The sequence below is a fragment of the Mustela lutreola genome, chromosome 9 (genome assembly GCF_030435805.1).
Source record: "Mustela lutreola isolate mMusLut2 chromosome 9, mMusLut2.pri, whole genome shotgun sequence".
Classification (NCBI taxonomy): Eukaryota; Metazoa; Chordata; class Mammalia; order Carnivora; family Mustelidae; genus Mustela; species Mustela lutreola.
This window is the reverse complement of record NC_081298.1, coordinates 6,652,385-6,679,747: the sequence shown is the minus strand read 5'-3', so window position 1 is coordinate 6,679,747 and position 27,363 is coordinate 6,652,385.

The window sequence follows — 27,363 nt, the reverse complement described above, 5'->3', positions numbered from 1 at the left end:
TAGAAGCATAGAGTCCTCCCTACGTCCTATTTTCAGCAGGGTTCATGATCCTGGGGTCCTGGGATCAAGCCCCACTTCAGGCTCCCTGCTTAGCAGAGAGTTGTCTTCTCCTTCTGCCTCCAACCCCTGCTCATGTTCTCTCTCTCTCTCTGTCCCTCTCATCTCAAAAATAAAATAAAATCTTAAGGAAAAAAAAAAAAAAAAAGCAAGAGGCATTGAGGGGCCATGAAGAGCATGACATTCTACATTCAGTAGATAGGCTCATGACCAGACATCGCATAATTAAATATAAAGAATTTGATTGGAGACCCTGGGGGGCTCAGGCATTGCAGTGGTCAACTCTTGAATTCAGCTCAGGTCATAATCTCAGGGTCTTGGGATGGAACCCCAGGGCCTCAGCGGGGAGTCTGCTTGAGAGTCTCTCCCTCAGCGCGGACTCGCACAAGCACATGAGCATGCTGTCTCTCCTTCTCTCTCTCTCAAATATATTTATATAAATATATATAATATATATATTTATATAAAATATAAAATAGGGACCTATAAAAAATAATTAAAAATAATAAATTATGATGAGCTTTGCCACAGCTTCTCTTTTTCACTACAGTAACATTCCTCTCACCATCTCATAACCCCTACTTTCCTGTAGTAATCCTCAAGGAAGAAGATCTTGTCATTTCTCTGAAAAAAACCATGCCTGAGAAGAGCATCCCAGATTCTGATCCATACGTCATCACTGGACATTTTGATACTTGGCCTAGATCCCTTAATGATGATAGTGGTGTATTTTCTCTGCCTGTGGATGGGAAGTTTGGCAAGAATGTTTATGGTGCATGAACAGCCAGGATGACCTACAGGATGCCATCCAGAGCCTTGTCCCTCTGACAGGAAGCCCAATCACACATGGCTGGCCCATTTACATGTTATCTATGAGAATGGACAACTGTTCTCTGCCCATATCCATTTTCATCGCTGATTTATTACATCATTTTGGGTTCTGAATATCTTGGCATCCCACAGACTAGAGAGCTCTGTAAACACTATGTATATGGTCTGGTGTCACAGAGAGAGCATAAGCTTATCTCCCCAGCTGTATATGCAGTCCTAAGGAGCCAGTCCTGGTATTTCCTCTTTCCCATAATTAAAAGAAAAGAAAAGAAAAGAATATTTGTGTATCATTACTCAGAGGTCTAGTGGGAAACAACGGTAGACTCAGTCAATTCAAAGAGCCCCACAGGGGATTGTGAAGCCTGCAGGGATTAATGACAGTGAGTAAGGAGACACAAGTGGTGGGGGGAGGGGAGGGACAACGTTCCAGAAAACTGGCAAGAACTGATAGGATGGAAGAGGCATCAGTGGGCAGGACTTGTAGCTACAGAATGAAGTTCACACCCAAACTAATGAGACAGAGAGGGAGCAAAGGGAATAAATACCCCAGTTTCTTTTTGATTTGGTTCTTTGAGTTTTTGCTGGGGCCTCCCAGTTGTTTGGTTGACCAGTGCTAGACCCTGAGGTGTATAAGAGTGAGGGCAGAGAGTGAGCAGAGAAGAATGCAATGAGTCTGGGGAAAGAGACCAACAAAACAAACATGAGCAGTACAATTTTATCTTCTCCTGCCCTGGTTTCCTTCCCTTACCTTCCATCTCTCCTTTCATTTTTATACACTTCTAAAAAACATGCTGTCTTCATGTGATTCCCTCCAACTGCCCATTCGCCCCGTGAATCCATGATCTGCTTCCCCTCCTGCTCTGAAGTTCCCTCTGGCAAAGTCCCAGCAGCCATCCTGCTGCTCAATCCAGGAGCAGTTCTTTCATTCTCATGTTAAAAACCTGCTCCCGTCTTGGGCACTCTTCTACCCCCCTTCTTTGGGTTTTTGCCCTCATTGTAAAAATCATATTCATAGCAAAACAAGCCAAACGACAAACACCATCCAAGGCCAAAGTGGTGGCTGGCCATACCATCCTGTATTCTATTTCAGATTTCTATGTGTTCATCTTTCCTTCTATTCCTTATGGGATTTCCACCAATTTCTTTCTCCTACCACCCTTCTTCTCCTTCCCTTCCTACCTCATCCAACTAAGGCCAAGAACGTTAGCAGCCTGGTGTGGGTTCTTCTGGATCTTTCTCCACGGCCCATAGAGGCATATGCAAAAGCATATACAGCCATCTAGGGTGATTTTAATGTGATGGGTTCTTTACCCAAAAATAATCACTGAAAATAGACAACGATATGTATTTCTCATCAACTGGCTTTTTTCCATTCCCGGTAGAGCATGTGAATTCTTATAAGTTGATATATTTGGTCAGAACTTATTTTAGTTTACGTAATCGCATGATATTTTATGCTCTGGGTGTCCAGATGATCCTCAGGGTTAACAGAGCTGCTAGGTAGGTATTCCCTCCTCCTTTTATTCAACATTCTTTAGCCAAAAGCAAAGAATCTTTAAAGAGCCTTCAAATTCCTTCTGGAATGCTCTCTCCTGTGATTTCTGATATCTCTCCCCGCTGGTTCTCTTCCTTAAGCCACTTATACAAAATCCTCTTTCTCGGTTTCTCTCCTTTCTTTGCGTTTATGTACCGATCGACTTTTTCAGTGATAACCCTTCATCACGAACAATCCTAGAATCTTAGTGGCTTACAGTCACACCACTTATTGGAAAAGACTGGTTTTGCGTCTCTAGTCCATTTTTGGTAGGTCACCTTGCCTGGAGTCAAATTTTATTTGTATTTTTGAGTGTTAGGCTGTTTCATGCAAATTATTCCATGTTTTAATTTGCCTGGAGCCTTTCTTAAAGTCCTTCTATGCAAACAACTCTTTATACATATAAAGTTGTTCCTAGAAACCAGTGTAAGGTTCTATGATGAGGAACAAATGGGAAGCAAGCTTTATCTTTCTTCAAACATCATAAGGACCTCAGGGCTGGATGAGCCCCCTTTCTCATGGTCCTAGAGGCCCCAGTAGACTTTTCCAACTTCACAGTCAATTTTGATTCTTCAATAAATAAAAGCACTGTGTTTTGCTAATGTTGACTTTTATCATATGAAAACTGATCGACACCCATCTCACTTGAACCTGCAAAAGAACGAAAACACACTAATTAGACAATTATAGCACACAGAAGTCAGTTTGTATACTTTCGGTGAGGTATATTTAAAGCTGCACCATGACCATGAGTATGGTAGGTGCTGCTCCATCCTGGAAAAGGCAGGTTGCCTACGTTTTACATTCGAAAAGAGGGTTTCGTAGGGTTTCAGCTTGGAGTGGGAAATTCCTGTGATAGATAATACCAAGAGAGGGATTGGTAGGAAAAATACAAGAAAGAGGAAGGAAAACCAAGGTGTGGCACCAAGGAAAGCACATTAAATCCCAAGTTAGTTGTGAGTCAGAATAGGGAGTTAAAGCAGAAGTCACAAAGCCAAGAATTGAGAATTCTGGTCAAGGGAGAGTCAGGGAGATGAGCAAAGAAAGGTCAGTTCTTCCAGAAATGCTCTCAAATACCAGGGCAACTCTGAGAGTAATAAAGGTCCTGGCCACTTTTATCTATTGAATCTTGCAGTAATTTAGATTGTAGTAAATTCCCCATCTGAAGTAGAAAAGTTGTGATGTTTGATATTCACTTTTAAGTGACAAGTTTCCAAGTGATGGATTCCATGATGGAGGATTATTTTTCCTCTAGTCTACTGCAATCAGATTTCCTCCCTCCAATGCCCAGTTATTTGAGTTGTCCTTACAAAACAATAAAGGCACCTGTTTCAGTAGAGAAGTACATTGGACATAGTACATTTTCATTCATTTTGTTAACATTAGTTAACAATGTTCTATGATTTGCAGCTCCTAAAATTGATTCTGGGCATGACTTTCAAACAGAAAATTGAATAGAAAGTCAGAGCCAAGTCACCATCATGGCCCCCTTCCTGTCATTACACATAGAGGTGGCTCAGGACAGGGTCACAAGGAAAAGCCCCCTGAAGATGTAATCAATCCTTTCTTAACAAAAGCTTCTTAGTGCAATGTAAGGGTACTGTTCATGGGACAGAAAATGTCTGGTTAAAAGAAAAAAACAAACAGTAATTTCTGGAGCACTGGTTTGTTCAGTTTAGGGAATCAAGTTTAAAATTTAATGCTGTATCTTTTTGCAGTCTTACCAGTGTTTCTGTAACTGAGTACATAATCTCATTTTTACCCCCATGTTAGGGTCTGTGAGGTATGTGAAGCCCGGCCCAAGGCTCCTTGTCTTGTCACCTCTGTCTGCCCATCCCAGGACAGATCTTATAAATCCCAGCTAGTAACTCATCTATATTAGCATGATGAGTTTGGCTGACCTCAAGGGGGTTAGGATCAACACTATGAATTTATAGAGCCCTAAAAAAAAAAAAAGGATTTAACATTTCTAGTGCATTTCTGATAGGCATATTGCCTTGGATATATGTTTTATTTATGCTTTTGTTCATTGGCTTATTATGTTCTTTTGCTTGGAAATACTTCTTTATGTTTTAATTTGCCTGGACTTGTTTTCTGGACCACATCAAGTCTAAAAGGGAAGCTTCTGACAAGGTTCTCTTCAATTTAATGATTATATTGATGAATAAATTGTGTTAAGTTTATTAATTATCCAGTGAGTCAGTCTAATCAATTTCTCTGGGAGATGGTCAGTGTTCTCCCTTGTCTTCTATTTGAAAATCACAGCCAGAATCATTTTTTAGGAGCTACAAAGCACAGAACATTAGGGACACACTGATGTTAGCAAAATGAATGGTAATGTACTACTTGCAGAACTTCTCTGTTTAAACAGGTGTCTTTATTGTTTTGTAAAGACAACTTAAGTAACGACATTGAAGGGAAGAAATCCGATTGCAGTAGACTAGAGGAAAAATACTCCTCCAACACAGCATCCGTCTTTTGGAAACCCCATAATATATAATCTCGCATCTTAAATTACTGTAAAAATATATTTAAAGTGTTGTGTTTAAACTAGTTCTAGTAATACATCTTTCAATATAGCTTTTGAAGTCAACTTGTAAATTTCTATAATATGGGAGCCTGGGTGGTCAGTTGGTTGGGCATGCAGCTCTTGGTTTCAGCTCAGGTCATGATCTCATGGGTCATGGAATGAAGTCCCACCTTGGGCTCCATGCTCAGTGGGGAGTCTGCTTGGGTATTCTCTCTCTCTCTCTGCTCCTTCCCCTATGCTCTCTTCCTCTCAAATAAATAAATTAAATTAATTCTTACAATAGTTACATGTAATTCAAATCCAATGGTTCAAGTTTTTCTAAGATATTTTAGACTTAAGATATCTTAGGTTCAATATATTCCTAATCAACACAAAGAATCTGAAGTCTTACCACACACACCCCCTACCTGTGCCATTTGGAGTATTTATCCCTTTTTTTTCATGTATTATTCTTGTTTATTTGCATCTCATCTACCAAAATTTAATCTCCATAAGGGTATGTATTAAAAGGGACTCTTAAAACTGTAAACAACAGAAATCAGATTCCACTGACTTAATCAAACAAGGACTATATTGACTTACATCCCTGGAATGCCAAGGGTATATTAGCTAAGAGAACTTGGAGGCAATTAGGGGATGGGCTTCCATATTCTCCCATGTAAACTGGGAATAATAACACAGGAATTTTTAAGAGAAAGAGATGACATAGTCATCATCAAAGTCTTTATATTTAAAAAAAATTAGGCACACAGTGTCCACTAAAATATTATCCTATCATTATTAAAATAATCATTTAAATTTAATTTTTTGAAGTTTAAGATTTTATCATGAAAACATAATTGATCATTCATATAATAAAATAATATAATATCTACTGACTTGGGTTCAAATATATAAAATAATGCTTATCAATAAAGTGAATTTTTTTATAAAATGAAACTGAAAGGTGTCATTCAAATAAATCCCATCTTTGATCTATTTTTTTATAAAAATATGTAACTCTTTAACGTTAGCTATGGATTACTAATTTTGTCACTTGGTGTAAATATTTAAAGGACAGAGACAAAGAACAATCCCATTTCTTTTTAAATATTTATTTATTAGAAAGAAAGCCCACGTGTGAGCAGGGGGAGAAGCAGAGAGAGGGAGGGGATCTTGAGCAGACTCCCCATTGACTGGAGAGCCTGATGCAGGGATCGAACCCAGGACTCTGAGATCGGGACCTGAGCCAAGATCAAGAGTCAGATGCCTAACCAACTGAGCCACCCAGGTGCCCCAGAACAATTCCATTTCTATTTACCCCTGACTCCAGAAAATTTAGAGATAATATTGTGGTAGAGCTATCATTTGTATATATAATATCAAGAAAGAATAAATATTAAATCTATTCCTTCCCCTTTCTTCTCCCTCCTGTCTCTCTATATTTCTCCAGAGGTGTCAACTCTGATATGTTTTGCTGTTACAACACCCCTAGGAAGATAAAAGGGAATGGCATGCTGACCTAAGGAAGCTACCTGTTGATGATATTTGTGTTGTTATTTGAAGAGCTAGAATGGGCCTAGAAACAAATCTAATCCTTCGTAGTTGACTTAACAATAAGTTTCATCATGTACAGCATGTTTATTTATACATCAATAAAAACGAGATTCTAGAACACCATTCAGCTTATGAGCTAGTGAAAAAAATAAGCCCTACCACAGTTCTTTGGTGTGTTCCTCCATCAAAAATAATTCTGGCAGGTGTTAAATAGAGAAAAACTATTGCATAAATAGTCTGGACAACACCAAATTTGATCCCTATGCATGTTTTGGAAGAACCAAGAATAAAAGAGGGGGGAAGAGCCCCCAGAATATTCTGGGAAAGGCTAAAATGTCTGCATCCTAGAAGAAGCAACACCCGTCAAGTGAGATATGCAAACAGGAAGTGATGAGCCAAGGCACGGTAATGGCCCTTTCCCTGTCCTCACACATAGAGGTGGCCCAGGTCAGTGCCACAAGAAAAAGGCCCCTGAAGGTATAATCAATGTTAACTTAAGTAATCTTCCCAAACATTGTCTAGATTTGTCGATTTCCTTACTTTTTAAACATTCCTACTAAGAAGCCTCTTACACTGGAGAAGGACAAACTCATATCTTCAAGTATGTGGAAATGAGCCCAAAGAAATGATGCATCCTTCAAGCTTTATGTTTTATGTTAAGAAGTAGCTACATGAGGTGTCTGAGTGGCTCAGTCGGTCAAGCATGTGCCTTTAGATCAGGGTCATGATCCCTAGGTCTTGGGATTGAGTCCCACATTGGACTCTCTGCTCAGTGGGGAGTTGCTTCTCCCTCTCTCTCTGTGTGCTCTCTCTCTCAAATAAATAAAATCTTTTTAAAAAGTAACCACATGTATGCCTTAAATATATACATTGTTGTTTGTCAACTGGACTTTAAGAAAGCTGAGAAATGTAATTTACATATCAGCTTTTGTACAATAGAAAAAAACCAACAGGCTTTCCTTAATGTCGTATGAAAATAAATACTCGAGTTTATTCTCACTCAACCAACTTCTCCACCAAATCTTTAAGTAAAAATTCATGCTGCAGTTTGATTGGTGTAACTGTCATTTTAATATCTGCTTTATGTCACTATTCCATAAGCACCAAGAGAACTGGAACAATGACTCATTTCTCCATTGCTGAATCCCCTGGGCTAAGGCAGTCCCTGACAGAGAGTAAATACTTAATAAATGTTTGTTGAGTGAATGAAAGAATTAGGTAATTAATATGCCATGCTTATCCTTTGGCTTCCCATTTTCCCAGCGCACAACCCCCAGAGGATCCATACTTGCACTTGAAATGCACTGCTCAACAGATTGTAAACTGAAGCCAAGATTCGGAATTCACAGAGACAAATTAATAGAACAATTTTCTTTTCACTTCCGTGATTTTATTAGCTGAATTATGGGTGCAGCTTATTTCATGGATCAGATGACCGAGCCTTCTAGGTCCATGGACTCAGTACTCAGCAATTAGCCAGTTAATATGATTAATGCAGACAGTAAAAATGAACATCAGCCTGGTCATGGGGGTCTCATGTTCCTGAGACTAGGGAACCACATCAAATCTGTGAAAGAAATGTTCTTTTGAAGGAATTAAGCTCTGGAGGATACCTTGTTCCTCTCCATTGCCTCCATATGTCTTCTGCCCTGGAGTTCCCCTCCCCAAGCCTGGGGTCAATCAATATTTTTGCAGACTTTCATTTTCAGTCATATGGCAGATACGCTGTCAGTCTGAATTACCTCTAATTTCTTGAGCATTAGGAAGACGAGGCTAATATTACTGTTAAAACCTGATGACAAAGTACTGACTAAACAGTGAGTGTGATGACCTGTGTTCATAACAGAAAGAAAAGAATTGCTGATTTAAAATATCCTTTTACTTCAGAAAAGCTCACTTTTTAAAGTGAAAATTGCCTTAAAGAAATTCAACACTAAAATCAAATCAAATCAAATAATAAAATAAAATCAAATAAAGTGAAAAATAAAAGACATAATATAAAATACAAAACAAAATAACAGCTAAGGGACATCTTAGGTGCTCAGTGATTGATAATATTAACCTATTTACCCCTCACAGCACCCCAGAGAGAGGAGTCATTTGTCCTCTGCACTGAAGACAGGACAGGAAGGTTTGGAACGTTAAGCCTCGTATTCAACAAAATAATAAACCTGTGGCAGGTAAACCCTTGGCAGATCAAGGGTCTCAGTGCAGATCTGCCTGGCTCCAAAGCTTGAATATATTAATCAGATATTAGTTGTGACTCTGCTTAACAAGTCCAAGAAGACGAAATGGACAAGACTCAGAACCATCACGTGAGTGTGAAACTTCAGCACAAAGAGAGCATGAATATTCTGGTAAATGTAGCCTGGTAGAAATGGCCATGAATCTGGATTGGAACCAGATCCAGTCGTCTGAATAAAACAGAGTGAAGTACTATCATGCAAACCACTTGGCTGAGTTTTAATCTCTGCCAAGACCACTGCTAGTCTCTCATTGCCCTAGAAAAAGCTTGCTATTGAAATATGATTTGAAAGTTTCTGCTACAAGTCCCCATTCTAAATGCCCATCAGCATGACTGGTTGGTTTGTCAACCTGGATGAAATTTCACCAGTGGGTTTAGACTCCTTCCCTTTTTAAAATCTCTCTTCACGATGCGGAAGTTTCCCATGAAAGGCAAGACATAATTCTTTAAAGACCATATTCCCATTTTAAAACCAATCCTTTGGAGTGATGTCTATACGCCAAGAACCCTAATTTATTTATACAACTTCAAGTGGGTTTTTATCATCTCCATTTACAGAAAGGTAAAGAGATTTCCTCAAGGACACACGGATAAGATATGATAGTGCTCGGATGTTAATCCAGGTCCTCAGCTTTTCCCATTATAAATTGTTATACCCTATAAGAGAATTCAGAGGTAACTGCCCCGCTACAGTCTTAAAAAATGGGGCACTGACTGGTAAGTTTTGATAAGATTTATCAGTAGAAGATGAGAACCTGCCAAGGATACATGTTAAGGCAATAGTCACAGGTACAACATGAAGATCCCAAAGGCTGACATCAAATGAGAAGCCAACTCTAATTGTATCTCAGATTTGCCCAGAAAAGTCCAACTATAAGGTTCAGTGACAGTGGGGGTGGTAATTACACTGCAGTTGACCCTTGAACAACATGAATTTGAATTGTGTGGTCCACTTATGTGTGGATTTTTTTTTTAATTAATTCAGTACCGTAAATGTGTTTTCACTTCCTTATGATTTTCTTAATAACATTTTTCTTTCTCTAGCTTGCTTTATTGTAGGAGTATAGTATATAATACATGGAACATGCAAAATGTGGGTTAATCAACTGCTCATGTATCGGTAAGGCTTCTGGTCAACAATAGACTATTAATAGTTAAATTTGGGAGGAATCAAAGGTTTTATGTGGATTTTTGATTGCGCGGGGGGGCCAGCATCCCTAACCCTTGTGTTGTTTGAAGGTCAACTAGCTACTGAATAAAACGTTTTATCTGCAAAGATAGCTTCCATTTTGGGCAATTTAATTTAAAAAAGGTAGCCTTCCCTTCAGGAAAGGATGCATGGAAGAACTTGTATAAGAAAAATGAAAAAAGAGAGGATTATGTAAAATAATTATGTTAAAAAATCATATTATGTTCCCATGTGATGCAAAGAGCTGTGTGATTGCAAGGTGGGTGAAGGTGACGTGTGGTGGGATCCACATTGCACAGATAGCTACACACACAGAGTGGTGAGACTCCTGGGGAAATCTGAGGGACTGTAGCACATCAGAGACAGACATTGGGAAGAATGATGAAAAGGAGTGGCAGGGACAGGTGCTTTAGGATGCCTACCAGGATGGAGTCCAGTCATCAAAGCGACAGTATAACGGTGTCAACAGAGGTTGTGATGCATGGAGACTAGAAAGTTGGTCAGACTTTCAGATTGAGAACTAGTTACAATTAGGGATCATTTTAACTAAAAACGTAAAAAGAAAAAGCTTTCAAGTTATACACTACAGTTTCATTTCAGCATCTCTTTTCTTTGAAAGTGGAGATGCTCTGACTTCAAATAAAAATCTATGTTTTCTTGATCATGCAATTTCTAAAGCCAATTAATGTTTTTCCCAAACAGCATTAAGAGGCAATTCCTGTGCAGTGGATGTCCACTGACCTTTGTCATTTCTCCTTTTATTCACTGCAACCTTCTGACTTTTTACAAACACAGACTTGAACATGCTTCTCTTCATCTCTCCGAAGGCCCTACTTTGTTTCTCAGCAGCTACTGTTTCTGAAGACATGAAGTTCCCTTATAAAGGAGCACTTTGACCATAGTACTGACACTTTCAACTCCAAGTTAGCATTTGAGGCAGTCTAACCAGGGGCCCGCTTCCTCAGCCTGCACTTCAAGAGGAAAAATCAGACCAAGAAGGATGTGTATGTCACTGCTCACAGGAAGTCAGAAGGTACTTTTTCTTTTCATGGAATCAATGACACATTCTTCTTCCACTCTTTCCTTCCTTTGCTCTTACAAGGTCGGATTGCAGGGAGAGGCCAAAACACAGTGTCAAAAAGAAAGGTTATGATAGTTAGTCTTTATTTTATTCTCTTCTTCCTCTTGATGATTTTTCCCCTTCTTTTCGAAAATTCCTCCCCTAGAATTTGCCCTGAAATCGAACATGATGGGTGATAGAGTTAGTGATTTATCATTCCCTGGCAAAAGAACATTTTTCCTTTCAGATATATGTCTTTAGAAGTCCTATTTTAATGTCCACAGGCACCCCACAGATAGATTGAGAAAGAGAATATCTGCAAATGCCCTGTTAGACAATTTTGTGTGATCAAAGGAGTTCAAAGGCAAATCAGGGTCCCCAGGAAAGGAACAGGGGAAGTGATATAGACCAAAGCTTGTTCTACTCAACCAAGTGAAGGGCAGAGGCTTTGAGGATAAGGGACAGGAAGGAAGAAACCAAGAAATGAGGAGATCAGCTCTCGATTGTGCTAGAAAAACTAACAGCTGCAAAAGAGGAGGCAATTTAGGGATTTCTGAATAAGACTGATGAAAACAATTACTCAGATTTCCCCCCATCCCTCCACTGAAATGTGTAAAGGCACATGAAAATGTGGGGAAACCACTTTTGCAACTTGGGGCTTCAGAGGGAGACCACCGACGGGTAAGAAATGTTGAGTTTTTCCCAGTAAAATTATAGAAAGAACTTCAGGGTGACAGCATAGGGGAATTTGGTGCAAGCCTGTTATCATCACCTAACTTGGAGAAAGAAGGGCTGGAGCCAAAATTAGGACATGTTCTATGAACTCCACTCAAAAGTACAACTGTGGAAAGTAGACAGGGTGTCAATGTCAGGGTTATACCCAGTGCCACTGCTATAACTGGGGAAAGAAGGTAGTTGATGCCTTTGGGGGCTCCAATCCCTCACCTCTCTCACACCTTGGGCCACGGAACATTGCAGCCTCCCTCCCCTACCCTCTCCGTCATGGGCTGAATAAATCACCTTGCTTCCTGGCTTGGAGTATGGCCATGTGACTATGTTTGGCCATCAGGACAAGGCAGTGTGCTTGTGGTTCTAATGAGCAATTTTCAAATTAAACCTCACCAGACGCATGTGATTCCTGTTCCTTCTCATATCTCTGCCTTCACCAAGGGCAGGACCCACCTAGAACAGCCTTCTAGTCCTGGCATGTGGATCAGAGCCAACTTTCTTCAGCTAGACTGCAGCCTAGATCAGCCAATGATTGGTTCAAAAGCTAAATAAATACTGTATGCTGTATGCTGTTGATAGTTTATGGTTGCTTGTTACACAGCAATAGGTGACTGATACAATACTCGGGGTACTTATCTATAAGCCAGCAGGAAGCAGAACCAGCAACCTCAGTGGCCAGACTTGTTAGGTGATCACACAAAATACATGACTGAAGAATCTGAGGACAAGGAGTCCCAGCAGGTAAATTCATCAAAACCGGAGAAACTGGGCCCAGCAATGAGGAAGGGATTTGAGAACATATTTCCTTTCCATTGTTTTGGATGGATGAAAAGCTGACCCAGCAATTAATGCATATTAAAGACAACGGTATTTATGTGTTTTCCCCCCTCATCCAGACTCATTTGTTTGACATGACTTCAACAAATATGTTGAAATATACCTCCTAGGTTTCAAGCAGTGGTGAGTTCTTTGGAGAAGATGCTGAGCCGCAAGCAGAAAAGGGCCTAGCCTTCAGGAAAGGCTCATGGCCATCAACTTCAGAAAGCATGCATCGTGTGTTAGGGATTTTTTTGCCAGTCACCAAAAGCAGAGGACAATGGAGTACATTCCAGACAATCAGGATAGCAATTAATATCACACAAGAATGGTCTAGAGGAACTATACATTATGCAATTGTAAAGGCAATAAAGGATTCTCAATTCAGCAAAAAAAAAAAAAGGAAGGTTATACCACTCATGTTTTCTTCCTTACCAAAAATAATAATAATAATAATAATAATAATAATAATAATTATGATGATGAAATATCTGTTGCAGTCAACCAAGAATAAGGAATACACAGAACAATTTCAGATTGGCTTTAAGACCATTCAAGTATAGAAGAGTATCTAAATAATTTAATTGCTAAGTACATAAAAATTAAAACTAAAATTGTCATTTATTTCTAAAAATAAGAAGTAAGAAAACATATACAGAATCTGGCCTGTTAAACAAAATTTTGCTGACATTTACTGTATATTAATGAATTGGAAGCTCTTAAATAGATGATATTCTCAGAAAATACAAAATTCTGATATTTATTCAAGGGGTAAAAAATATAGAAAAAAAAAACAAAAGGAAAGCAATGGGTGGTAAAACAGTCATTAAATGAATCCATCTCTAGAGGGCTTTGTGACTAATTTACTTAAATTCCCAATGTTATACAATCTGCTCTAGAGCAGAGCAAAAGAACAAAAATATTTCCAATTAATTTTATGAAGCATAACTTTGAAATCAAAGCTTAACAAAATTTTATATGAGAAGACACAAGATACCAATCTCATGTTAATATTGACAAGAAGAAAATATTAGTCAATTCAACCCATCACTACATCTGAAGCATTTTATACCATTAACAAAAGTTGATTTCAAGAATGTTAAGAAGCTTCTATTTTATATCACTTAAAGTAATTGATTGATTGAAATGCCTACAAAGACACATTATGATGTAGGGAAACCATTTTTATAGCTGGAGACTTCAAAGATGCTGTCAATGGGTGAGAAACTGAGGATTTTCTGTCAGGGAAATTATGGAGAGAACCAGAATACTAGAAGGGATGCCTACTAACTAGGAAAAACTAGAGGTACTGTTTTTACCACTTCAGCATATTCTTAGGAAGGAAACGGAGTAGGGGGAAAACATAAAATTAAATCTACTGATAAGTAAAAGACATTTGGTAAAATTTAACATCATTATCATCTTTAAGTAGGAATAAATACTTTCTTAACAAGAAAAACAACATCAGACTCAGTGCTGAAACATTTGGGCATTATCCCTAAAATTCAAAACAAACGAAGGAACCACTCTTATACAAAATTGTTCTGGAAGTTCCAGCCCAGGAGGTTAAGACACAATATAAAAGTGAGACTTCCTAATACATCATACAGCTGTTACTGTTAGTAATAAACTGGTTTCATCTCTGCTCCAGGGTTCTTGTATCTTTTGATAGCAAACTGTCTTCCAAAGTGGCTGCACCAGTTTGCATTGCCGCTGGCAATGAATGAAAATTCCTGTTGCTCCTCACCAGCATTTGGTGCTGTCAGTGTTCTGAATTTTGGCCATTCTAATAGTTGTGTTGTAGTGCCTCATTGTTTTAATTTGCATGTCTCTGATTGATTTATGATGTGGAGCATCTTTTCCTATGTCTACTCACCATCTGCATATCTTCTTTGGTGATGTGTCCATCAAGGTCTTCGGCTCTTTTTTTTTTTTTTTTAACCAGGCTGTTTTCTTATTGTGGAGATTTGGTTCTTTTAGCAGATAAGTCTTTTGCAAATATTTTCTCCCAGTCTGTGCCTCGACTTTTTATTCTCCTGACAGTGTCTTTCTCAGAGAAAAAGTTTTTAATTTTAATGAAGTGCAGCTCATCAATTCTTTCATGGATCATGACTTTTGGGTTGTATCCAAAAAGTCATTACCAAACCCAAGGTCATCTAGATTTTCTCCTACATTATCTTCTAGGAATTATAAAACTATGAAATTTTGTGTTTTATATTAGGTCTAAAATTCACTTTGAGTTCATTTTTGTGATGGGTGTAAGGTTTGTGTCTAGATTAATTTCTTTTTTGCATGTGGATGTTTGGTTGTTCCCAGTATTACTATTTTTAAAATAAAAGTTACAAAAAATAACAAATGGAAAATAACTAACACATACCCATGTAAATGCCACCTAGATTTTATAAATGTTGCTCTAAGAACATCCTCGTTCTCTCTTAATAAGCATTCTATATACACTAATAGATCCATTTCTTCATAACTTCCCCTTCACCGCTCCCTCTCTAAAAGTGAGACAGTCTTCGCTTTTGTGTTTACTGTTCCCATGCATTGTTTTTACTTTTACTACATATGTATATATCCACAAACAATATCCAATTTTGTTTTGTGTGTTTGTAAAATTTACATAATAGTATCCCTGTAAAGTATCTTTCTGCAGTTTGCCTTCTGTTGCTCGACATTACACTTTTGAGAGTTACCCAGGTTGATACATGTAGATCTGGTTCATTCATTTTATCTCCAGAAAAGTGTTCTATGAACAGACTAGGACCTATTTCTCCATTTTCCAATCAAGGGACAGTTGGGTTATTTCCACAAATACTAGTGTCATTTTCCAAATGGAGCAAATTGGGCTCAGATACAACATAAACACTGAAAGATAGTAAGAAAATGTCTAGTTCTTACTTTATAGGCAAAGGAAGATATGGTCATTTGGATTGACGACAGTGGTTAACTATGTCTTTGAGAGTTTTCCACAACAAACTAAATTTACCTAGTCATTATCTCCCTTGGAAGTTAACAGAAGGTCAATTACACTATAACAGTGTAATTGATGGAGGTTGGCAGTATTCAAACATTTTATCCTTTTTTTTTTTCACATCCTTAATGGAGTTGTTTCCTTTGTGAGATTCAAAATCCCACTGAAGCCAGTTTCCTCTCATTCTCCCCCATGTCCTTGCACGTGCAAGGAAAAGAGCCAACCTTGAGGTATTTATTAAATAATGATAGGCAATTGTTGGAGTTTTCCAAGTATTTCACATACCATGAGTAATATCAATTAAGGTGCAACAGTGATTCTTGGTGAAGTTAGGGGTTGGGGATTTTTCTTCCTTCCCAGCCCCTGGGAACATTTGGCAATATCTGGACACATTTTTGGTTTTCATGATGGGGGTGGGAAAGAGGCTGCTGGAATCCAGTGGGTAAAAGCCACAGATGCCACTAAACATCCTGCAGTGTGCAGGACAGCACCCCACAACAGAGACTCATCCTGCCTCAAACGTCAAGAACGCTGAGGTTGAGAAATTCTGATTTAAAGATTCAGAAGCCAAAATTATATACTTCAGCTGCTGTTTTTATTCTGAAACTGCCAGATTAAGGCCTGACTTGGCACCAAATTTTGGGGAGGAAATACATTGTTATAAGGCAGATGGAATGTTCTGTTACCTTCCTACCCCTGCCCCGTTCTCCTTAACAGACGGCTTTAATTCCTCTCTTACCTCCCTGTTGCATAATTCCAGGCTTCCTTTGAACGCTCCTTCAGCTCTAAGTCTATATATCCTTTGGAGATGAAGCCTCCTCAACTTTTTTTAGATGCACCAGTCAGCACACTTCACCTTTTTGAGTTTATTTTTTCCCCGAGGTGGTTCTCTCCAGCCACTGAACCTCCAGCAGCAACACCTGGCCGACTCCACAGGGCGGGAATAGGAAGGACTTTTTGCTGTACCGTAAGAATTCAGGGTGTCGTGTCCAGACTAGCCAACCAGTCTGTTCAAGTCTGGCTTCCTTTGACTGAATCCAACCTTTGGAGAAGTTGGCACTGAGACTGACAGCATTAACTGTTATTCCAAACACATGTCCAGAACCCCCAGCTGCTGAGAGGTAGAAGCAGAGCATCAGGATGAGACAAGAAGATCACTGACCTGTGCTGGATTCTCCTACTAACTAGCTGTGTGATCTTGGGCAAGTCACTGCCAGTGGAAGATGAAGTGCCTGGAAATAGCCACAGGCACCCAAAAGGGGGCGGAAAAGAAACTCATCTTTGATGGACTTCACAATCTGGCATCCTAAAAACTGGCTGTTTAGCTTTTACTATTCATTTAAGTTTTATTTTAATTTTAAATGGCACAATATTTTCAGTGTTTAGGATTTCTAAAAATCTTAATCTCATCTTGGCGATGAAAGAAGCCAGGTTTCCAGACTCCAGAGTTCTATTGTCAATTATCTCAGCATTCATATTAATTACAAAGACTGGAGAATTTGGATGCATCCTTTCATTAAAAATAATAACAATAATAATAATAATAACTTTAAGTACCTATTATGTACCAGGCACTGAGCTATATCCTGGGATTTAATAATACTACAAAGTCCAGACCGATCATTTATTTGTTAATCAGACATCTCTTGAAACCTGGCCAGACAACACACCTACCAGTCAACCAAGAAGAATTTTTGCCTTTGGTGATGCCATGGTCTGGTGGTAGGAACAGATGGGTGAGTACCCGGGAATAATACAATGTTAGAGAGAGACTCAGGGTATTCTAGAATTACAGTGCAGGAACTAATATAACCCCTTGAGGGAAGGAGGCTTCTGCAGGAGATGGCATCTGATTTCTTGGAAACTAAGTCAAAGTTTAATTGAATCCCATACTTACTTGTTTTCTTTTGTCCTTTTTGTGAATATTTATGGAGCACCTACTGTGTCATAAGCACTATGAAAAGTTTCAGGAATTCAGAGGACAATAGACACAGTCTCTACCTTCATAAGACTTACTACGTGCAAGGTCTTACTGATCTTACAATTCAGGCCTCTCCCTGATATTTTTAAACATTTTCTATTCCGCACGTAGATATATTCCACATAAGTCTTTTCAATGACAGTTGCCGAAACGGGAGGCCAAGCATCCCGGTTACCACTGAGTGTTTTTCTACACCATCATATTGAATTCCAGAGTGACTTGGATTCTTCAAAAGAGTTCTGTTCCGAGGACTCCAACCATTCCTTGAGGAATGGTTGGCCTTGTAGCTTTCACGACGTCTACTTCAAGGCATGCTATCCTGCTGCCCTCTTATGTGACCGTAAACTCCCAGAAAAGTGATTCTTTGGGGTTTTATAAGTGGTGTATTCTCCTGTGGGCTACTCGTACAATGTGGGTCACTGACAGCATTCGTCAGGTGACGTACTTCTAATGACCTTTGGTCTTCAGTCTTCAGTAATTTATAAATCATCAGACTATTCATTCCAGCAATTGTTTTCAACATTATATTTTCCTTAGCAATGTTTTCCTTCAGGTTCCCATCACTTAAGGCTCTTTTTCAGTTGGGTACATCAGATCAACTTTCCTAGGACCACACCCGCAATAACTGACATTTACTGTTATTAATATCATTTTTCCCTTACTGCATGTTTCTGTGAAAATGTGAGGAAGAAGTAACTAACTCCAAATCAGGGCAAGAATCCGAGAAGACTTCTCAACCACAAGTACTCATTCATGGTTCTCCATATGACGTGCCGGGGACATGGAGTGAAGCAGCCGATGTTCTCACACCCCCGAGCTCATGCTCTTGCTAGGAGCCAAGTCTCTAACCAAACAAACCAATAGATCCATTAGATTACTTCAGAGAAAATTTTTCCCAATACAATTGAAAAGTAGTTAGTAGGGTAGACAGTGACTGAAGGACAGAGAGCACTGCCTTACAGAGGGAGGGAAGGAAAGCCTCTCAGAAGAGACCATTTTAAGAGGGAACTTGAACTGTGGGACAGAATGGTAATGCCCTCATCTTGGGGAAGATTATTCCAGGCAGGAAGAATGGTAACAGCCAAACCCCTGGGGTGGCAGCAAGTCCCCAAGTACTAGAGAAGCAAAAAGAGTCGCTCTGAAGCAGGGATAGACTGAAGATGGAGACAGTTAGGAGTTGAGTTTTGAGGGGTGAGCAAGGGTATGATTATGAGGCCCTATTAGATCAGAGAAGGGTTTTTAGGAAATTTGTGTTTCTTTCTTTTCTTTTTTTTTTTTCCCCCTCCCTTCCTTCCTTTGACTTTTTCTTTTTCAGGCTAGAAAATCTCTTTCTTTCTTTTTTTTTTTTTTACAATTCTTTTCCAAATGACCTATTTTCAGTCGCTTTAACCAATTTTATTTTTCTCCTTTCTTCATCGTTTGGAGGACAGAATTGAATACCTCAACTTTAACAAGGGCCTGACAATTGTGAAATATATTGAAAGAATCTATTCCCAGCCCTTACCCATCAGGATTCCATTACAATAGCCTAAAATTAATTAGCTTTTCCCCCCCCAGCTTTACTGAGGCATGACTGACATATAGCCCTGTACAAGGTTGAGGTTTACAGCATAATCATTTGACTTACGTATTTAACAACGGGGCTACATCCCAATAAACCCATCATAGGCTGAAAATATCTAACATCGAAAACACATTTAGTACACCTAACTGACCAAACATCCCAGTTTAGCCTTCTCTACCTTAAACGTTCTGAGGACAGTTCTGTTCACCTACAATGAGGTAAAATCATCCGACACAAAGCCCGCTTTACAATCAAGTGTCAGCTGTCTCACATAATTTATCAAATACAACATTAAAAGTGACAGAATGGTTGTATGGGGATAGAGTGGGGGTCAGCATCCAGGTTATTTCATCTCGTGATCCCGTGGCTGACTGGGAGCTGCCACTGCCCAGCATCACAGGAGAGGACTGGACTCCATACCGCGAGCCAGGAAAAGATCCAAATTCAAAACCCAAAGTACAATTTCTACTGAATGTGTATGGTTTTCACATCATTGCAAAGTCAAAAAATTAAGTCGAACGACTGTCCCTAAGTCGAGACCATCTGTGTGTGAAGTAGTTACAATAATAATTTAGTTAATGTCCATTATCCCATGTTGATACAAAAAAAGAAAAAAGAAAAAAGTGGGAAAAAAATGTTTTTCCTTGGGATGAGAACCCTTGGGATCTACTCTAACCACTTTCCAACATGCAACATCATGTTGTTACCTATAACCTCCTCATATGTATATTACATCCCTAGTACTGGTTCACCTTACGACTAAGTCTGTGCCATTTGGCCACTTTCATCCACTTCCTCTTCCTCCCTCCCTTGCCTCTGGTGACCACAAATCTGACCTTTTTCCCTCTGAGTTTGATTTTTCCCTTTGAACAGGGGAATGATGTGATCTGACTTTGATTTCCTTTGGGTTTTTTGTGTCTCTGTGTGTGTGTGCGGGCACGCTTCTGATTGCTGGGTGCTGGAGATACAGTGGAAAGGCCGCCTTCATCACTGGGGACATGAGGTCGCCTGAGCAAGGGAGGTGGTAGTAAAGAGGCTGAGAAGTGGGTGGATACAAGCCATATTTTGGAAGAAGAGATGGTGATCCTAACAGTTTGGGGAGGAGGATTAGGGAACAGAGCAGAATTAAGGATGAGTCCAAGGTTTCTTACCTGACCAACCAAGTGGGCGTTCACTGGGAAGTGGAGAGGCTAAAAAGAAGAAGGTTTGGTCCGACCTTGAACTTGCTAAGTTCGGGAAAAAATGCCTCCTAAGTATCATCAGAGATGTGCCAAAATACGGTTGAATGTGCAAGTCTGGGCTCCGGAGAGGACTCGGGACTTGAGACAGAACCACGAGAGATGTCCGAAGGGCCAGAAAACCTTGGAAGCCCTGAATGGAAATTCTCAAACAAGAAAAAATTAGAAAGTACATTTAAAAATTTAAACTCACCCGGTTCTTCTCAACAGCCACAACTGCCAGGCAATGGGGCTGTTTGCTGTCAAGCAAGAAAAAAGAATCTTCTTTTAAACCTAAGTCTGTTCCCTCAAGCAAGAGCCAAGAATGGAGTCTATTCTGTGCCGAGAGATTCTGACAATGCAGAATTCCAACAATACCGGTGCTTTCAGCCAGACTTCATGTGTTTAACATTTGTTGTGAATGGAGCCCTAAAATTTTACCACCTTCCATAAACATTTATTGTTTTTCTGCGTTTCCGACTCCAAGCCGAAAGTAGTAGCGCTCTATCATACATTCCTTGAAGTATGTCAAAGTCAAAGACGCAGGCCATATTAAGCATGTGAGCCAACGTATGTAGGTCCTGAGAGAAAAGAGGCTTAGACAGAAAGAGGCAGGAGCCATTGTTCCTTACAACTATTTTTATCACTGAGCCAGTGGAGTTTTCACCCTCCTTATTACATTTTTCTCTTCAGCTTCAACAGGCTTTGCAGACCACATAGTTAATACAAATTCTGGCAACATATTTTGCTTCCCCTTTTATCACACAACTCAAACCTTATTACTTGTTCATTGTATTGCAGTCGGGATTTAGATTTTTATAACATTTTCTCAAATGTGGGGCACTTTATACATTTATGACTTTTATTGCAAATCAATAAATTTTATTCACCTATTATTCAGCAGGGGACATACCTTGCAGAATAAACCATGCTATTGCCATTAACTTTTCAATCCAGGGAAAATTTTAAATTAAAAAATCCCTAGTGTAGGTCAGGAATGAGGAGGAAGAGAATGGGCTGGTGGGATTCAGGAATAAAGTGGAAAAAGTCACGAGTACTGCAAGATTTTGCTTTTCTTCAGTAATGTATCAAATTAGATGACTCAGTAGGGCTGTCTATTTCTTTCAAAAAGTATCAGGATGGTTAGTTTAAAACAGTGTTTTTCAACTGGGATATTTTCGCTCTGTGCCAGGGGACTCTGGGCGATGTCTGGAGACTCTGGACGATGTCTGGAGATACTTTTGATTCTCACAACTGAGGAAGAGGTTCTACTGGCTTCTAGAAGGATGAGCCGGGGGAGCTGCTAAATGTCCTCTAATGCAGAAGACAGCCCCTGCAGCAGAGAAGGATTCAGCCCAAAAGTCAATGGTACCAAGATCGAGCACCCCAGGTTCAAAACATGGGGCTTACTGATTTTGCTGGTTTGTCTCTGGTCACATTAAACTGCATCCTTAGGAGGAATTTTTTTTTTTTTGGTACATATATATCTGTATATTTTTGCACATATATATGTGTGTCAGATTTCAAATAAATTTAAAAATGCCCTTTTTTAAAAAGATTTTATTTATTTATTTGACAGACAGAGATCACAAGTAAGCAGAGAAGCAGGCAGAGAGAGAGGAAAGGAAGCAGGCTCCCTGCTGAGCAGAGAGCCTGATGTGGGGCTTGATCCCAGGACTCTGGGATCATGACCTGAGCCGAAGGCAGAGGCTTTAACCACTGAGCCACCCAAGCGCCCTAAAGATGCCTTTTGATAGAGATGTGAAATGGCTAATAATATATATAATAATATAACATATATAATAATATAGTATATAATATCTATAACAATAACCTAGTAAGACTCTTTTTTCAAAATGTCAGTGAAGAGTCAAAGTTGACTTCACCAGACATACTTTGTAAACTGATTAGGGGACTCAACTTTGACCCTTCAAAATAATCTTACATGGCACGCACAGGGGTAGGGTGGGGTGGGAACTTGTCCATGAGGTATGTATTTAACCTTGGTTTCTTCATCAATAAATGATTGGCTGGTGGACTGGCAAAGAGTTTTGTTAGATTAACAAATGGAATTGAAAATGACTAATTTATTTACTGCTTTAACATTGCAAATCTTCCTGTTTTATTTAATTGTCCAGGCACTTGCATATCATTTTAGGGTGATCACCTCCTACTTATGCTTTAAGATTATATATAACATTTTGTGTTTATGTTATTAATGCCTTGCTCTTATGATAATTTGAGGAAGTGACCTGTTTGTCTAGAGCAAGTATTAGAAGAAGAAGTTCTCCAAACTTTCTTTAAAAAAAAGAAAAGATTTTATTTATTTATTTGACAGAGATCACAAGTAAGCAGAGAGGCAGGCAGAGAGAGAGAGAGGAGGAAGCAGGCTCCCTGCTGAGCAGAGAGCCCGATGAGGGACTCGATCCCAGGATCCTGGGATCATGACCTGAGCCGAAGGCAGAGGCTTTAACCCACTGAGCCACCCAGGCACCCCTCTTCAAGCTTCCTTAAATAATAATAAGGGGATGCCTGGGTGGCTCAGTAGGTTAAGCATCTGCCTTTGGTTCAGGTCAGTCACTATCTCAGAGTCCTGAATTGAATCCCCACATCATCCCCTTGGGCTCCCTACTCAGTGGGGAGTCTGCTTCTCCCTCTGTTCCTCCCCCTAGCTTGTGCTCTTTCTTTCTCAAATAAATAAAATCTTTAAAACATAATAATAGGAGGAATGTGAGTGACAACAGGAGTAAATGGACAGATCAGTGTTACCCCACATACAGGCTAAGAAGTCCTGAGGTCTGCAGAGTATTTGAAGGAGGTCTTTGGTACATGCACATCACAGGCATCCACTTAATTGTCATAACAAATAGATCATTGCTAACACTTACTGAGCAACAATTATGCCCTAAGAACTTTAAATACATCAAATTGTGTAACCTTCATAACATTCCTGGTAGGCTGAGGCTCTTCTTCTACTCTCCTCCTCCCCTTCCTCCTCCTCCTCCTCCTCCTTCTTCTTCTCCTTTTGCTTTTTCTTCTTGAGAGATTTAATTTATTTATTTGAGAGAAAGAGACAGAGATAGCGACCAAGAGCACAAATGGGGAGAAGAGGAAGAGGCAGTCTCCCCCTCAAGCAGGGAGCCCGATGACAAGGGACTTGATCCCAGGACCTCGGGATCATCAGCTGAGCCCAAGGCAGACCCTTAAAGGACTGAGCCACCCAGATGTCCCAAGCTTACATACTTCTCTCCCCAACTTGAAAGCAAGGAGCATGGACAATGGACATGTAGGTGCTATAAAACAAAACGGCACCTTTCTCCGCCCTGGGTTCTGCACCAATCTGTTAAACATGACACTTCTGCGGTTATAAACATACAAATTTGAAAAGCATGGCTGAAGATACAGTCCTCTTTCTGTCGCTATGACCCCTCTCAAAGTATTGGAAAGGTAAGACTCTACGCAAAGTTTTAACTTCATCAAGACTGAGAGTCACAATAATAAATCGTCCCTGCTCACACTTGTTTGTGCTTCTCCATTATTAATGATGCCTTTTGAATCTAACAAATGGCTAATGAGATCCTCAACTCATAAAGCACATTCCGTAACTTCGTCATTGATAATGAAACAACACACACACTACTCAACCTTTGTCTCTAGCTTCAACTTTCTACTTCAGTTAGTATCCTTTCCAGAAATATTGCTGTATTTATTAAAAAATGATAAGTAATTGTTTTTTGCGGGGCCGTGCAATTTAATTGAACAAGGATATGTGTCTTCCTTAAAGACTAATTCTGTTCTCAACCACACTTCTATGTGATGAGAATATTGGGGCTTCAAACACAAAAACCATCCACATGGCTAGCTGTGACGTCTGGGGAGGGAGGAAGACACACGGGTGGTTCTTAGGAGTGGGAGCTTGACAGTAGAAGGGAAGGTAATGGACATGGTTTCCAGTGTTGGGATTTCCCATAATATTTGTGCCACGTGGTCACTCAGCAGCGTTTAAAGAGAATCACTGGCATTTGCTTTGTTTCCTACCCAGACTTCTATTTACCCTCTCACTGCTTTAGTTTTTGACTATTCTCACACTGAACAGAAGCCTGACTCTTGAAACTCTTTCCTCTTTGACTAAAGCCTGGGGAGAAGCTACTTGATTTGGCTGGGATTAAACAATGTGTTAGTTCTGCCCTAGCCTTCGAGCTGACCCAGCTGGCACCAAGGGACACCGACAGGAGTCCCCTTTTGCAAGGCCTGCCCAATGGCAGAAGCTCGAGCAAAGAAACTTTGATTCAAGCCACTAAGTTTTGGGATGCTTTCTTATACAGCAGTAGCTAACTAGAAAAATTAAACTAACATTTTTTATCATCCATTTAAAAATTATTTATCAAATACCTAATTAGTGTCAGGACTCTTCTAGATGCTGGGTATTTACGTGTGAAGAAGACAGCTCTTCCTCATGAAGATTGTATGATAGTCGGGATAGATAAAAATAAATAAACATACAGAGATCAAGAGGATAGAACAGAAATACCACCTGCTAATGCTGGAAAGAACAATAAAAAGCCAAGGGGTAGAAATTGTCAGAAATGAGGAGGGATGCTATTTTGCTTAGGGTTGTTTGGGACAGGGACCTTGGTGCAGTCAAGGACCAAGTCCAGTTGATATCTGGGGCTAGAGTGTTTTAGGCAGAAGAGAAGCAAGTGTGAATATCCTGAGGCAGGCGTGTGTCTGGTATATCCCAGGGAAGGCAGAGAAGCCGGGTGACTACAGTCCAGTGGGTAGAAGGGAGAAATGGTCAGGGACTACATCAGAAGGAACAGTGGAAGCCAAGTTACAAGAGCCTTGAAAAGTCTGTGAGGTGGGAAGCCAGGGAGGGTTTGAATGAAGTAGTGACTTGGTATGACTTATATTTAGAAAGATGACTAATGAGGACCCAGTGTAGAGTCAGGACTTACATTCAGAAGGATGACTAATGGTCTTACATTTAGAAAGACCAAGTGTAGAATCAGGAAGACCTTTTAGGAAGTCACTGACCAGAGTAAAAGGGAGAGTGACTGGTGGTCTGGAGAGGCTAGAAGTAGTTGAGGTTAAAAGAAGTGGTCAGGTTAGTATCATCATGACTAGGAAGTAAATTTTTTACAGTTGGAAACATACATTCACATACTATGAATTCAGCATTCCTCAGCAGAGTATTGTGAGTAGGAATTAAAGTTTCACACAAAACCAATGACAGCCCCCAAGTCATGTTATAGATAATCCCCGATTTAGGGAACTAAGGGAACTTGTTTGACTTGGGTTTTTCTCTGTTACTATGGTGTAAAAGCCATATGCATTCAGTAGAAACAATACCTTGAATTTTGGGGTTTTGGTTTACTGTTTTAATTTTTATTTATTTATATGAGAGAGAGTGAGAGCAAGAGAGATCACAGAGGGAGAGAGAGAAGCAGACTTTTCACTGAGCAGGGAGCCCAATGTGGGGCTCAATCCCAGGACCCTGACACCATGACCTGAGCCAAAGGCAGACGCTCAACCAACTGAACCACCCAGGTGTCCCAAACGTTGAATTGTGAATATGTGGTCTGATCCTCTCTCGTGATGTGGGGCAGCTCCCAGTCAGCCAGGCGATCAGGAGGGTCAACAACCAGCAAACTGACAACCATCCTGTCCCCAGATAGCCCTTCTGTCTCTCACTTTCAGTGCAGTATTTGATACATTGCATGAGATAGCACTGGCTTCGAGGGTCAGTTTGTATTAGATGATTTTGTCCAACTGAGGCTAATGGAAGTGTTCTCAGTATGTTTAAGAGGTGAGATTAAGCTGTGGTGTTCAGTAGGATAGGTGTATTAAATGTATTTTAAATTCACCATATTTTCCATTTATGATGGATTCATTGGAACATAACCCTATCAAGTCGAGGAAGATGTGTATACACATATATCTTTTTGTCTCTCTCCACAAAATAAATAAGATTCAGTTACAACCATAGACTTCCTAACTTTCTATTATATTTTAGTAGATAAATAGATAATATTGCTCTCTGACCTAAAATTCAAGCTTTGCATGTTATTAGTACTCAAAAAATACACAAAAATTAAAATGCAATAACTCATAATCTTGTTACTCTGAGATATCATTGTTGGCATTTTGGTGTGTTCTCATGCTGTAGTTTTACTACCTTTATATTTGATTATAGAATATTCTCTACATACTGTTTAATAAGCAAGATTTTAATTTAAACATCCTCCATGATAAATTTTCTGTGAGTTTGTCATTATTCTGATGATGAGTGGCTGCCTAGTCTCCATATACTACCATTTATTAATTCCTCTATTGCTAGACATTTGAAAATTTTTTCAATTCTTGCATTTTATTATATGTTGAAGCCCAGATATTCTTCTCTAATTATATCAAGAATATAAAACATATTTACCACTTACAACTGATGTTTCTTTCTTCCTACTAAGAAATTGTTTTAATCAATTATCTTCAGACTGCTATCTTAGATATTTATAGAGTTGTCTCAATCATATATTTGTCTGATTTCTTTTAATCTGTTAATTGTGAAAAGAGAACATATTTAATAAAATAAATGGTCTGATGCTATTCCTAGCGTCCATTGCCTCACAAAACAGACAAGCCATATACGAGAGTTTTTTGTGATATTCAAACTTTTTTTAAAAACATTTACTTCCCTAAGTAATCTAAGATGAACACTTCCATGGTAAAATGTTGCTAGGAGATAGACAATGCTATCATTGAAGATAAATTCCTAAAAATGAAATTTCTGGATCAAATTATACAGTTTTATTTTAGAAACACATTAATGGGTCATTCCCTGTAATATTAAATACGATACTAAGTTCTTACCATCAAGAATCGGAAGGGGTCTCATTCTCCATAATCACATCAACACCCAGTATTGTACTCATCTCTGCCAAAGAGAAAGGGAAAATGGTTCATCAGAACATTATTTACAAAAAAAAAAAAAAAAAAAAAAAAAAAAAGGAATCTGCTTCTAGACCCCCCCCCAAGTAATCTGAATTGCCTTTTTTTTTTTTTTGAGGAACACATGAAATCTTGATGCTTATTATATTACCCTT